Here is a 14,459-nt window from a genome sequence, read left to right as displayed (position 1 = left end):
CCTCAAATCCGCGACACGGGCATAATGGCGGCCGTGGCGGTCCAGAGTGCGCGAGCTTCTGTCGGCGACGCCTGCAATATGTGCGGCGGCAGTGGCTAACGCTCGCACAGTGAGCAGCCAGTATGGCGGTCCCAAGCGCGCGTGCACTCGCGAGCACCAGTCGGCGACGCCTGCGATATGGCGCCTGCGGTGGCTGACAAACGAGAACCACGGCTGCCACGCAATCCATATCATGGGCAGCGTGGCAGCCATGACCTCCGGCTTCATTAATTAACGCGCGTGGACGTGCAAGACACGCGCATTAACACAAGACGCAGGACTTAATGCGTACTTACATCGTACCGGCTTTTCTCTCCTTGTTGCTGAATCCGGCTCGAAGGACCAATGTTTGAGAAACTCTTTATTTTTTGTGTACAAGGGAAGCGGACCCGGCGACAATGAATAGCGTGCTTTTTGCGTACTATGCTCTGCTGATATTGTTGGTGGACTAGCTGTCTCGAGCGGCTTGCTGGCTGCTGCTGATGTGACTTGGCTGGTAGAGGCTTGTAGCTGGCCAGCTGATGCGTGAACCTATGTGTCAGGAGACGAACTGAGCTGGTCCCGGCACAGGCCGTCGATGCCAGCGGCAGCGGCGTAATGAAGCGCCGAGACGATCAGGAGGGGGGGCCGACCGACAGTATATCGTCGAACGAAACAATATAGATAAAGTTTGCTAGATTTTTTTAGGAAAACAAAATAGGTAGGTCAACACATTTATTTTCGAGAAAATCACTAGTTAAAATTCGTCATTTTAACACGCAACCTTACGGAACCCGAAATTTACTAGACTACCGTACCGCAATAAAAAACTGTGGGCCCACACATTAAATTGGTACATGCACTTAAAAGTATAAGGAATCTATTATTTAAAAAAAAAAATAGGATCAACAAGTTAAATTTTTAGAAAATAGCGAGGAAAACATCGAACATGAATATTGTTTTGTTCAGGTACTGTAAGTGCGCATGCGCTGTACATTTATAAACATACAAGCATGAAAATTTAAGTCTAACACAAGTATAGGTATATAATAGCAGATGAGAGCAAGAGAGTACAGTGTTGTCAGCTTTATCCTGGCAGGGCCGTCATCTTTACACAAGGTATCTCGGGAAAACTTATAAATTTTTTAATATTGATTTTCCCAATGACTTTTCCACGTATTATTGCTATTTTGTTTACTTACGTGTATAATCAAAATGATTATAAAAAAAGTATTACAAAAAATCATTTGTATGACAAGTACCCCACAGGGGCCCCTAAATAGATACGACACCAAACGCCCAAGCCTCCTTAAACTCATAGAAAGGTTGATGATTCATTATAATGTTTCAGCTGCCATTTTCAATTGGAAAGAGAGTAATGGATTTTACTGGATTTTACAAATCTTACCCTAGCTTTCCATGAAGAAGTATCAAAAAATTTTTTACTAGAATGTAGCATCCAGCATGTAGCTCAGCTTGCCTATGATACTTATAAAGTATAATTATTCATGCAGGCAGTAAAAATACTTACACTATATTTGCTGTAGGCAAGTCGTTGGATAGGGTGTAAAAGAACGACAGTAAAGTCTATGGTGAGAGAAAGGTGCGGATTTACCAGATATTTCAGGACTTAATGCACTATTGACCATACTTTATTGAGTTGTTTGACCACTTTAAGAAGCCACAAACAGTGAAAACATTAGCTATTATAAACGGAAGCATAACAGTTTGTTTATTAAAAAAAAATTGAACTTGATAGTTCTATATTTGAGTAATATTAAATAAAACAAATCCAGTGAAGACTATATTAACGGTCGCTAACGTCATGCCTACGTCCCTTAACGGGGTCAGTTCAATTTGTTCTGCTTCGATACTACAAAACAAAGGTTATGTTACCATATTCATATTTGGTGTCGTCTTTCCTTCGTTAACATGTACGTTGTTATTATTCTTTGCTATTGCACTTTACGCTTCGTCGACTAGAATAATCTTAGTTATTGAGATTTTGACAGTTTTTATACCTATCATCATAATAAGTCAGTAATCTTAGTGGCTGACAATGCATTAAGTCCCAAATCGTCCGTCAAGTCTATGCTATTATGGTATTAGATCGCGCTAATTCACTGACACACAGCAAATATTTATACTGTACAGCTATCATAGAGACGGACTGAGCTACGTGCTGCCCTTGGTTGGCTATTTTTTAAATTTATACACATTAAATAGAGTTTTAGACAAATTTATCGTCTGCTTTTTTTTGCAGTCATGATTAAGAATATAAGAGGCGTAAAATAATACATTTTATTGACCTCCATTTACCAATCTCTTTTACTTGTATTTTGGAAATTTAAGAGAAGCAGATATTCCACGATTATAAATTAAATAGGTTCAATAGGTCTCAGCGTATTAAACTCATAGAGTGAGCATTTATTTATAAGTCATTTTAAAAAAAGTAAAAAGTGAGATTGAACATTAACCATATAAATACTATTATTTATATCTTTGCATTTTTTTAATTACTGTTAAAAAACGACAATGTACGATAATCTTATAGACACCGTTAAAATTTAGGTAAAATCATTTATAAAATTAAAGTTGGTTTTCAGGTGAAACCTTAAGGATAAAATTATGTTATCATCTGACTCAAGATCTTGGCTAAGTTCATAAACTTAAATGTTTTATAAATATTAAAATTTATACATACCTTTATAAACATTACACAAAAATTGTAATAATCGATATCAATTTTGTTTCAGAAATTTTCAGAGACCACTTGCAGGAAGATGAGCGCTATTTAAATTTCACGGACAATAAGGAAAAGTGTCTTATACAAGGTTCTATTAGAAAGTTAAGTCCCAAATTATAGACTAAAGACAAAAGAAAAAAAACAGAAATGTAACATACTAAATTTGTTCGTTATCATTTCCTATATTAAACGTAACCTATGTTTTTCCTCAACAGTTTATAAAAATAAAATTAAGTTTTTTCACCAAATACTGCATTCTTTTGTGTAAAAATTTTATTCATTTTTGAAACAAAACCTTAAGTAATTGATTTATGTTTGCAACAATACTTATGCAAAAAGTAATCATGAGAAAAGTACGGGAGAAGGTTGTGTGAGAAGCTCATGGGAGATTTTGGCATGAGATCTCACGTGACTTCTCACATAGGATCACACATGATGTACGGTAGTAGGGTCCAGAAACTGCCGTGGGTAGTTTAAACATACTTTACACCCAAATTTATAAGAAACCAAGAACTTTAACCTAAAAATCAAGAATGGTTATAGATCAATCCCCAGTCACTTAACACGCTTTACAACTAAACATTACTTTATCAATACATCAAGCAGCTAATCTCTAATAACCCCATGTAATATCTGGAGTCTGCACTAATATTCAATTAACAGCTTCATTTCTTCATGCTTTTGGTCAACAGGTAACAAAGAATCCTAAGCGCTTCATTCCCATGAACCCAACACGCTTGAACGTCTGTATTGACTGTAATTCATAAATTAACTATTTAATTGCCAGTAAATCAGTACTTGACCAATTGTTTATTAAATTAATAAACAAATATCCCAGCTGCTCAATCCTCAAAAGCCTGAAATGCCTGCACAAGACCTAATCCGCTCTACTGTCTGTATTGATTATTAATTTATGAATTAGTTTATTGACAGTGAGACTGTACAAAAACATTTAATTTAACAAGAAAGTATCCCTCTTACGTATAATACCGTCAAGATTACTATGATATTTAAAATGTCGGTAAATAATGCCGAGACAAAGCTCTAGTTAAAGTTAAAAGACTATTTATAGCCTTGGGAGCAAGATATTAATCAAAGTGTATCTTTCAATTACGCAGCATCTAATGGGCGTATGAATTATTTGCCTCTTTATCTGTTAATATCTCAATAAATAATGCCAACTTAATGTACATTCATTCTATAAGTAAAGTAATAATAGGCGTGTATCATGAAGACGCGTATGAGGGGTTCAGTACATGTGCGCCTACAAGAAGAGGAGTGAAAATGTCGGCTATGTAGCTGTATAGTCAAAGCAAGCAACGACACTTGTTTTTCTCTTTTGACTCTGAACCGAGTGTGTATGCTACACTTCTCAATTGAACTGACTTGCTCTCGCTCTTGATTCAATGTTATCTATAAATTTTATTTAATCAAATCGCGAAACTAAATGCTCATAATTATATGTGCACACACTTTTAACTTCAATACATTATTTTTCAATCCTCCAGTACTTGTATCATTCTAAAATCTGTAAGTGTTTTTAAAAAATATACATTGTCAACTATTACTTGAGATTGTCACTACAGCTAACGCAAAATTAATAATATACCTAAGGATCACATTAGGGCTCTAAAAATGACAATTCTGTAAATGTAACATTACTGATAAATACAAAACAAGCAAAAAAACTGGGTTAAAAATCATATATGTATGTATACAACGCACTTAAAACTACGCTAGTTCTAGTTTTAAACAGTGAATCTAGTCAATAGAGGGGGTACTCCCTTAACAAATAAATAATAATCCAAGCACATGATTTCCAAAGACCCTGTTTAATTTCTTGTCTGTTCTGATTGTAAACTCATTGTTTAATTATCAAATTATAAGTGAGCGAGTACATTTGTCCACTTTTTTATTAACAAATGAATGATGTATCCTAAGCCCTTAGTCTTTAGTAACAAATAAGGATTGCAATATAAATATTGCACTACTGTCTGAAATATTCATAAATTTAACAATTAACTATGATCAAAAGCAATTTATTATTAGTGAGCTAGTGCTCTGCACTATTCATTAAACCATTATGGTAAAGTTTTGGTCTAGAAGTATAGTTGATTTAAGGTACTGGAAGGTGGACTATTACAATTTTGCTGAAACGAGTAGCCACAAAAAAAAATCAAATTTAATCATCATATTGCGATTTACTTTTAAGCTTAAAAATATTATGAATTTCTGGCCGTAGTTTTTTTCTAACTAACTACTTGGCCAGAAAAACGTTTAATAGATTAAACAGTTAAGGCCTTATGTACATTTAGTGTCATCAATAACATGCAAATGAATATTTGTAATTCTTATGGTTTGAGTAATTATTCTGGTCTTCGAAACTAAAATATTTAATCTTTTCATTCATTAATGCGTATGCATCTCTAAATAGTGGTTTATTTACTGTTAATTTTTTTTTAAACCCTGGAAATAATTAACGAAGGCTACAATTGAGCAATAAATAATATTTTAAGGGACCAAGTTGGTATGAAAAAATTTTGTATATCTCGATTATACACAGTACTTAAATATTAAACCTCAAAAACCGCTGCAAGACTGTTAAAAAAAAAATACCATTCTGTTTCTATAACGTTTTACAAATGTTAATTGGAAGAATTCATGACATGATCAGCGTAATTTGACTGATAAATTATGTGTGCACCTAATATAAACTCATAAACATTGCAGACACTACAGCGTATGTATCGAGTCTTTTAGCTATTAAGTCTGAGAAATATATATTATTCATTTCTTAATAAAACAATCAGTCAAGTACTTGCTTACTGTTAATTGTTTGATAAACTTATTATCTACTGAACAGTGCACTTTCAATCTTTGAGAATGAAGCAGGTAAAATGTTGATTTATTTTTTGAATAAACATTCGGTCAAGTACTGGTTTATTGGAAATTTAATCATTAAATAATAAATCACAGTCAATGCATACGTTTAGGCGTGTTGGGTTTATGGGGATAAACGCTTAGGATACTTTTTTATCTGTTGATCAAGAGCATGAATAAATTTAGTTCTAATTCAAACATTAGTGTAGACAGTAGATATAACATTGGCTTATTCAATATTAGCTGTTTGATGTATTAATAAAGTTATGATTAGAAGTAAAGTGTGTGTAGTCACTAGGGATTAAGCAACGAACGTACTGTATTTTTGGGGTAAAGTTTTTGGTTTTTGATGGATTTGGGCACATAGTTTGTTCGGACTGCCCACAGCAGTTTCTACATGCGAACTGTGCAGTTTCGAGTCGTTCACCATTTCCTGGTAGATTGAGACTATTCTTATGACGGAGAGTCTCTATTATTCAAAACTAAGTGAGTAACTATAAAAATACATTGTTTTAAAAATGGTATTTTGTCTCATGTAGATCTTCACAGTGTGCTATTAGTAATTACTACGACAAAGGAATATACGTTAATCTATTAGAACAGATATTGTTGCACTGCTATAGAACAGACTTGACAAATAAATAAGTATAGCTCTAAAGTTAAAAAGTACAAAGACTACAAAAAGCTGAGTGTCCTTACAAGAAATTACGCTGTACTAAATTAGATATTGGACATTTTAGAACAGCCTGAGACCCCATTCCAAAACCAATGTTAAATTACGAGATGTAATTGTTTATATAGACACTAACTGAATCCTCTTAGAAATTATTATTTCTTGTAGAATATAACGACTTAGTAAAGATGATTTTTTGATACATTATTGTAATAATACATCAACATAAAATGGGTACCTGCGTTCAAAATGTATAAATCGGAAATTACTTAACGTTATGCATACTACAAAAAGAAATAAAGTGAGAAAAAGTATCTTTTCCACTTTTTGATCTAGTTTGAACACAATCTCATCTAAATCTGACAAAAAAATATTTAATCAATATAATTCTTTGATTCTGTATTTATAGTGCACTCAGATACTGTTGCACAAACGACTGTTATAGGTACACTAAAAATGATCGAAATCGTTAAACGTGGCTCTGTTCGTATAAGCAAGTATCTGTAACAAATAACTAAATATCGTTGTGGAAGAGTTAATGTACTACTACTAACGAGAGGCCTGTGTTAATCTAGGCAAGTGAAATACAGCATACGTCTTTTCCGGCTAATTGTTACATTGGATTAGAATACCTAAATTGGTCCATTTTTTTTGTAAAAGTCTAAAATAATATTTAATATATAACAACTTTCTCAATAGCTTATTATCACCAAAATAGTTTTATATATATTCTTCTTTGTACAGAATGAAGTAAACAGCCAGAATTCCTTACCTTCAGAAAATTATTTTTGGTATTTTCTTCTAACTTTGGAACAAGTATTATGATGTGGTGCCAAATTGCATTATAACAGTTTGTTGTTCTAAAGCTTATTAAAGTAAAAATAGCTGCAAACTCCTAAACAATAAGCAATTGATAAACAGTATTGGTGCACGTTTATTGAAGGATAATATTTTGTCTTCTTGCTTTTCGAATTATTTGCTTGTCCTTTAACTCATAATTAGCTTTTACCCTTAACGGTTGATACCTAACAGAAAAAAATGCCAAGCGGATCTTCCTTGTTAACATATATATATTTTGTTTAAGAAGAAATCAGTAATTTGTATCAATTTGTAAGTTTTTACGTAGTCATTAAGCTTCTTTAAATTACTTTAGCATTAACGATAAGCATACGACTTTTTTTAAGTTCACAAGAAATATATGATTGAGGCGTTTACGTCAACAACGTACAGCAGTTCAAATGTAGCTTTTTTATGCTACTGATAAATAACAACTGACGATACAGTACACAAAATTTAACGATGTATATATTTTTACTTGTTTTTGGCCTTAACAACATCATAAATATGTTTTTAATCATCCAAAGTCGTTCGTGACGGCACTCTTAATTCCTCTTTGAATTTCTCTCGTAATGCATACAAATTGTGGACGATGTCTATGTGTTAGCCAATAACGTGTAATTTATGTTTTTCAATATAATTCAGAAGATCGTTTTTAAGATATATTGCTGCTGAATAGCCAATTCCCCTTCCACTACACCACAGAACCGGTGCTCCACGATTATCTTAGTAGTATACGCATCCATTTTAGTAATACGCAAATGTGTTTTTTTGTTTTCCGGCGAACTGGAGCATGTTTTCTGAACTAACGAAACATTAAGATCAATATGTTTATCTTACTAAAACATTTTTGACTTTTCTCTTTGATTTTACAGTACTTAAATTACTACGTAACACATTTACTAAACAGCTTTTCATTGTTTTACGTCAGTTAACCAAATACATTGCAAACTCCATAATAACGCATCGTCATATAATAACAGTTAATCAGATTACAAACAAGTTCACTACTCGATAGAAAAGTATTGTCTCATAAAAAGAAAACATACACATTATTATTTACATTTTTTTTATGGCCCTACTGTTCTTAAAAAATTATTAGAAAGTACCAGAATTTAATAGTTTAAAATCGATTGTTTTTCAAGTTTATACTGCCGTAGTTTTAACATAAGATCTTACTTTACATTTAAAACACTATTGGTTTTTAAAATTAAATAAAGATTTGAAGTGTTTCTGAAAAAAAAGTAGAATCAACACACAGATTCCAGTTAATCAATGAAATGTTACGAAGAAAGGTCAAATTTTATGAATATTGTACGTATCGTGATTAATTTTTTTTCTCTTTCTTATTGAATTAAAACAAATTTTTCAAAACAGGTTAGGGTTTGAATGTACTGAGCGAACAAAAGTTTTTTTTAAGGCCTTTAACACAGTGTTAACGTCATCGATGAAGAATTTATGAGGTCTTTGTACTCTACTTAAGGATAATTTATAAAAGATTTAAGTTTTAGCACCTTCCAAAGAAGAATATGTTACAACTGGGTCGTTAACAAAATCCAAGCCACGCTGAAAAACATTTTTCTCTTAAATTCAACTATCATTCATAGTACACAAATAGAAATAGATATTACAGCCGTGAACAAAAGTATAAACTCCATCGATAAAGAACTTTTAGGTTTTTTGTGCCTTTACTTCTACAAAAGATTAAAGTATACATACTTATCCTATAACTAAATGTGAGACTAATAAGCCTTAATTAATTTAATTTTAATTAATAGGAGTTGTAGCTCCATTGATAAATATTTAAAGAAAATTTAAAAAACTAACACCTGCAAATTATAGCAACATAAAACATGGGTCGATAACCTTATTTGAGCCAAACTTCTAGAATTTTTTTTAAATATCTAAACGTGTAAATTACTAAGTAAATAATTCAAATTCTGTACATTAATGATTTTTGCTGATTTTATATTTTTATGCGCATACCCCTACCATGCTTCTTAAATAAAAAAAAAAAATGTGCCTGGTTCGGTGCTTGGCCACGACGGGGAGCTTGAACCATCGGAAAAAAGTTGGCACACTCCGGAGCTTTGCAGTCAGCAATCTCCTTACTATTCTATGCTTATAATCATAATAAAAACATATGTGGTGGTCATACTGGCAGTGCGTAGTAACTTAAAAGGAAAATAAACAACTTTCCTGTGTAATCACTCGAATAACAAAATCAAAATCTATGGGGATTTATTAATACCTTTTGTGTAACAAGGATAAATTATTTTAACGTTGGCAGGATACTCTGACACAATACAATTGGCTCCTTTTTTCTCATTCCATTATTTTTCAATATGTCGTAGATCTCTAAAGTAAACAGAAACTTACTCCTTTATTCATACAACTTGCATTTTCACAAGCAGTGTCTTACCTTAAATTTTAATGGTGTACGATTAATGCTATTAATTTCTTTCCAGTAAATTTGTAAAGATTGATACATAAGTATTTCGCAATAAATGCAGCGTCTTATGAAGTTGAAAAAAATCTGTTTAATTCAATTAACATGCTGACAGAGATAAAGACTAATTTAAGCATGAAAAAAAAACTAAAAATGTACAAAAAAAAACGATGTCAAACTAGTTGTATGTGTAATTGTTATTCTTAAAGTTCAAATATCTGTTAACTGGTGATTAAATTTTGATTTCTTGTTAAAATAAACAATTGATAGTTTGTTAATAGATATTAAAATATTATGGTAATTATTAAGATAACTTTTTATAACGAGCAATACAGTTGGTACGATCTTAATAATATACTAAGAAAGGTTATCTTGGAAGGTATCTGCAATGCTACCGCTATATGATATTTGAAGATATTATGAAAGTGAAAAACTGACTACTTTGTTTTAAAGTGTTATGTATATTTGTAATAATTATCATGAAAATATTAAAACGTGGATCGTACAAGCCGGAACTTATACATACGCTGATGGATCGAGACACGTTATGGAATTTAAGTAACATGAAAGTACTTTTGATAGTGTAATAACCCAACAGACACAAAAAACTTTTATTGCACATATTTAGAAACTTGTATGTGTGTACAATTTGTGTATTGCATTGTTACTAGAGATTTGAATAGTAGTCATAGGAAATATATATGTGTTAATAAATTTTGATATGTTTAATACATAGTGCGATCAAATTAGCGACAACGTCGGTGATTTTTCTTGTGAGCCAATATTAAAAAACTAATAACTCTTTTTTGCATGAACATTAAGAGCTGTTATTTGACAGGGTTGTAGATTTAGTGGTCCTTAATAATCACACTAAATTTTGGCAAGATCAGATCGATAGTTCTTGCAAACCGCAGCTAAATGTAAAAAACGGTACTTTGGCAAAAGTGCCTAAAAACATTGTTTACAACGTTAGATGAAATTTTTTTGCGGGATTGTATTGTTTAATACTTAATCTACTATTTACTAAAGTATCCAATTTTTTCTCACTGAGGAAGTTAGTTATATTGTTCCCAAGATATTGTTATTCTTAAGAGCACTTGCAGTACAACCATACTCGATTAATAACGACGGAGTCAAGCTTGAGAAAGGAAACGTGGTTTATGCATCAGCGGCTACGGCAGCTCATTGCCCTTCACGTGCCATACCGCCGTGCGCCCAAGATACCCATTAGGTTTATCATTTTTTAAGCAACTTCCACAAAGAAAAAAAATTTGAAACTTTTGTAAATCGTAGGGTAAGTATTTAAGAATATAATGCAGCAAAAAAATTGCATCTAACATTGTCAACAACTTTTTTAGGCCTTCTTGCAAAAGAACCTTTTTTTGCATTTTGCTGCTGTTTGCAAAAACTATTATTTTAATCTTGCTAAAATGAGGTGTGGTTGTTGAAGACTACAAAAGCTTTGACTCTTTCAAATTTGAGCTCTTAATGTTTATGTGAGAGAGATTTATAAATTTTTAAATATTGGCTTAAAAAAATATGTTTTTGGCATTTTGTACAGAAACCACTGAATTGATCCAGATTGACTAGAGTTTATTTTGTTTGTCTTTTTACTACGCATACTCCTATATTTTTTATTTTTTATTTAAAGGCTTATTGTTCATTTCCAACGCTAAAAACCATATTTTACCATTTTTGCCATTTTTTGTGAAGCCTTAGCGGAATACATTCTTTGTTTGATTTTATTACAGTCAATAGGCATTGTTTCATACTTAAGAACACATTTTTTAGGCTAGTCTGAATTTCCATTGCCAAAAACTTAATTCTATCCTACTAACATCCATTTGTAATCAGCCATATTTGAGTTTTAAGTTTCACTTGTACAGAGAATAACACTTTTGATTAATATGTAATTAAAATCAAGGTTTAGAATCAAAAAGTTTTTTTGAGCATATTATAAACAGATCTACTGATCTTGTAAAGCAGATAACAGTACTCAACTCAACTTATACAGAGAAAAACTCGAAACTTCAACTTTTATTTAAGCATAGTATTAAAGTGGAGTCAGTGTATTTATATGTTATTTACTTGCTATGAGATAAGAATATTATATTCTATTGAAATAAATTTAAAGTTAGCATCGACAACTGTACCACGTTTTAGGCATCCATTTAACTGTTTAGTGCGAGTCATTGTGTGCATGCCTATGCACTCAGAATTGAACGATTTTGATATTTTTGAATTGCATAAAGCATGTTGTGAGCATGGCCTGCTTGCGGTGTCTTAATCGTTGCTCAGTTTCTCACGTTCAAAACGTACTTTATTAACTTGCTATAGATCCTAAAAGTTATATTGTACTGTTTCAAATAAATTTAAAGCTCGTGTGGGTGAATGTATCACGTCTTATAAATCCGTTTAACTGCCTGGTGCGATTCGTTGTATGCATGGCCATACACTCAGAATCTCACGATTTTGATATCTTTAAATTGCATGAAGCATTTTGTGAGCATGGCCTCTTCACGGTATCTTGATCGTTACACAGTTTATTCCATTTGAAACTTCAAGCTTTTTAGGTCATAAGAAGATAATGAGTGGAATTTGTGAGTAGAAAGCTAATGAATGACATGCAAGTATTTGCTAACACATTATATGATATTTGAAATGTGAAAAACGAATTTAGGTCTTCTTTGAGATTGCACAAAAGTGTTGACAGTTTAAAAGTAGATGATAAAACTTATTAAATGACCTTGACATAATAAATATATCTATTAAGCTATCACATATACTGTAGTGTATGCATGGGTATGAACTTACGGTCTTCAGAATTTCGCACTTTTGGGATATACGTAACAGTTATAATGATTGTCTGCTAATAGAATTTGATACAATATTTGGCCTACTATACGTTTTCAGATTTATTGTCACTAGCAAATGAAAACATTTATTGCAATCATATTGATATAGGGTGTTATAGTGAGAGAAAAAAATTTTCAGTTATTGTTTGTGACTTTGACTCGTTCGATGCTCGTTTTACTATCTAGTGTGATTTGTTGTATGTATGGGCATGCACTTAGAATGTAACGATTTTGATATCTTTGAATTGCATGAATCATGTTGTGAGCATGCTCGCAGTATTTTGGTTGTGTCATAGTACATTGTATTAGTTACCTAAAGCATTTTTCGGTGCAAACACATATATATTCTAAATAAAAGAACTGCAACCGTGTTTACCTAAATTGTAATAATAACATAATTAAAAATATGGATAAAGATCTTAATACTTCTAGTTTTTAGATAATTTTGTTAAAAATTAAAGAGTAATATTGCTCTAAAATAATCCTAAAAAATTGATCACATGATACGGAAATTTTGTTGTACTTAAATTTATTCAAGATAATAAAAGTCAGTTCAAAACAAATGAACACAATTGCAAGTTTCATGTCTGCAACAAATTTTATAACAGTATTACACATTTTGGAACAAAAATCAAAATATCAATTTCTATCATGTCAAAGTTATACATCAAAAAATATGAAAAAAAAAATTAGTATCTAAGTATACAGCTAAATTGTCGATGAATTTGTTGCAGGAGATATTGGAAAGTGTTCCACCAATAATTGTCTGTATACTATAATATTTCGTGGTTTTAACATTAAAGCTGTAATGAAGATGCAAATGTCGTAATTCTGAAACAATCGCTCATTTTTCGTAAAAGCAGTGGAATTATCGGACACGTAGAGATATACATAACGTTCGTAATGAGTGCATACTTCTTATTTAGTAGTACAATATATTTAGTGTGAAGTATGGAACAAGTGATCATTTGAAAAAAAATTAAAGTTGCAATGTTACCGCAGATTTCTACACATGTATTTAAACATGTGTGTATGTATGTGTATGTACGTTGTTGTTTATTGTGTTGGTTGTATCATGTTACAGTCTTACTATATAATTATTAATCAAAATTATAATGTGAAAAGCACACAGGATTGCATTTTTTTAAATGATTTAATAATGTAAGTAGTCGAGTGCAAAAAACCAATTGTAGAAAATATTAATTATGAAAATATTAATAAGGCAATCTATCATCAGAAATATAGTTACATTTCTTTGGATATATTATCAAAAGTGTTATATCTTTTTTTTCCAAAAATTATTACAATGTAATTATTGTTTGAGAGTATGCCCATAAAAGTGTTGGAGTAAAGCAATTTTATATAATGTTTACAAGTACCAAAGACTTTCGTAATCTAACTTGCAATACGCGATTTTGACTAATTCTAATAATAATTTTCTGCCTGTTTTTTCAAAAATTACAAGCTTATGAAAGAATATTATCAGATAAGTAAGTGCGACTTATATAACTGCAACACATTTTTATATGAATGAAAATAAATATCTTGTAAAATAAAAAATATACTCATATAATTCGAAGTGCCTATGAAAAAAATTTGTATCTTAAGTAAAATGTAAGCGTAAAAAGAATATTGTAATATTGACGCTTGCACCAAAATCGTGAAACGTCTTTACAACTGCTTGCAATCATTCGTGGTCTGCGCAGTTGCGCACGACTACTTGTGAGCGCTAGTGTCGCGTAGTGTATGCTCTCATATGCGTACAACTGTTTGCAAGCGCTCGCACGTCGCAGCCTGCACAGTGCAACTACTTGCAAGCGCTTGCGTCGCTATGTTATATGAATTTTTTCATTACATTGAATATATACATGATACAAATGTTGAAACAAGACATAACTTTACATAACTAATCGCTTTATCTGAAAGATTTTATTAGGTATTTTGCAGCTAGAACAATGTATTAGTGGAACGACGATAAGTGTATTCGATCAATATGAAGGA

This window comes from Copidosoma floridanum, unplaced genomic scaffold (assembly GCF_036245765.1).
Source record: "Copidosoma floridanum isolate Cflo_tuat_1 unplaced genomic scaffold, Cflo_Japanese_pri ptg000020l, whole genome shotgun sequence".
NCBI lineage: Eukaryota > Metazoa > Arthropoda > Insecta > Hymenoptera > Encyrtidae > Copidosoma > Copidosoma floridanum.
The sequence above is the reverse complement of the archived record's forward strand: the minus strand, read 5'-3'. Positions refer to the sequence as shown.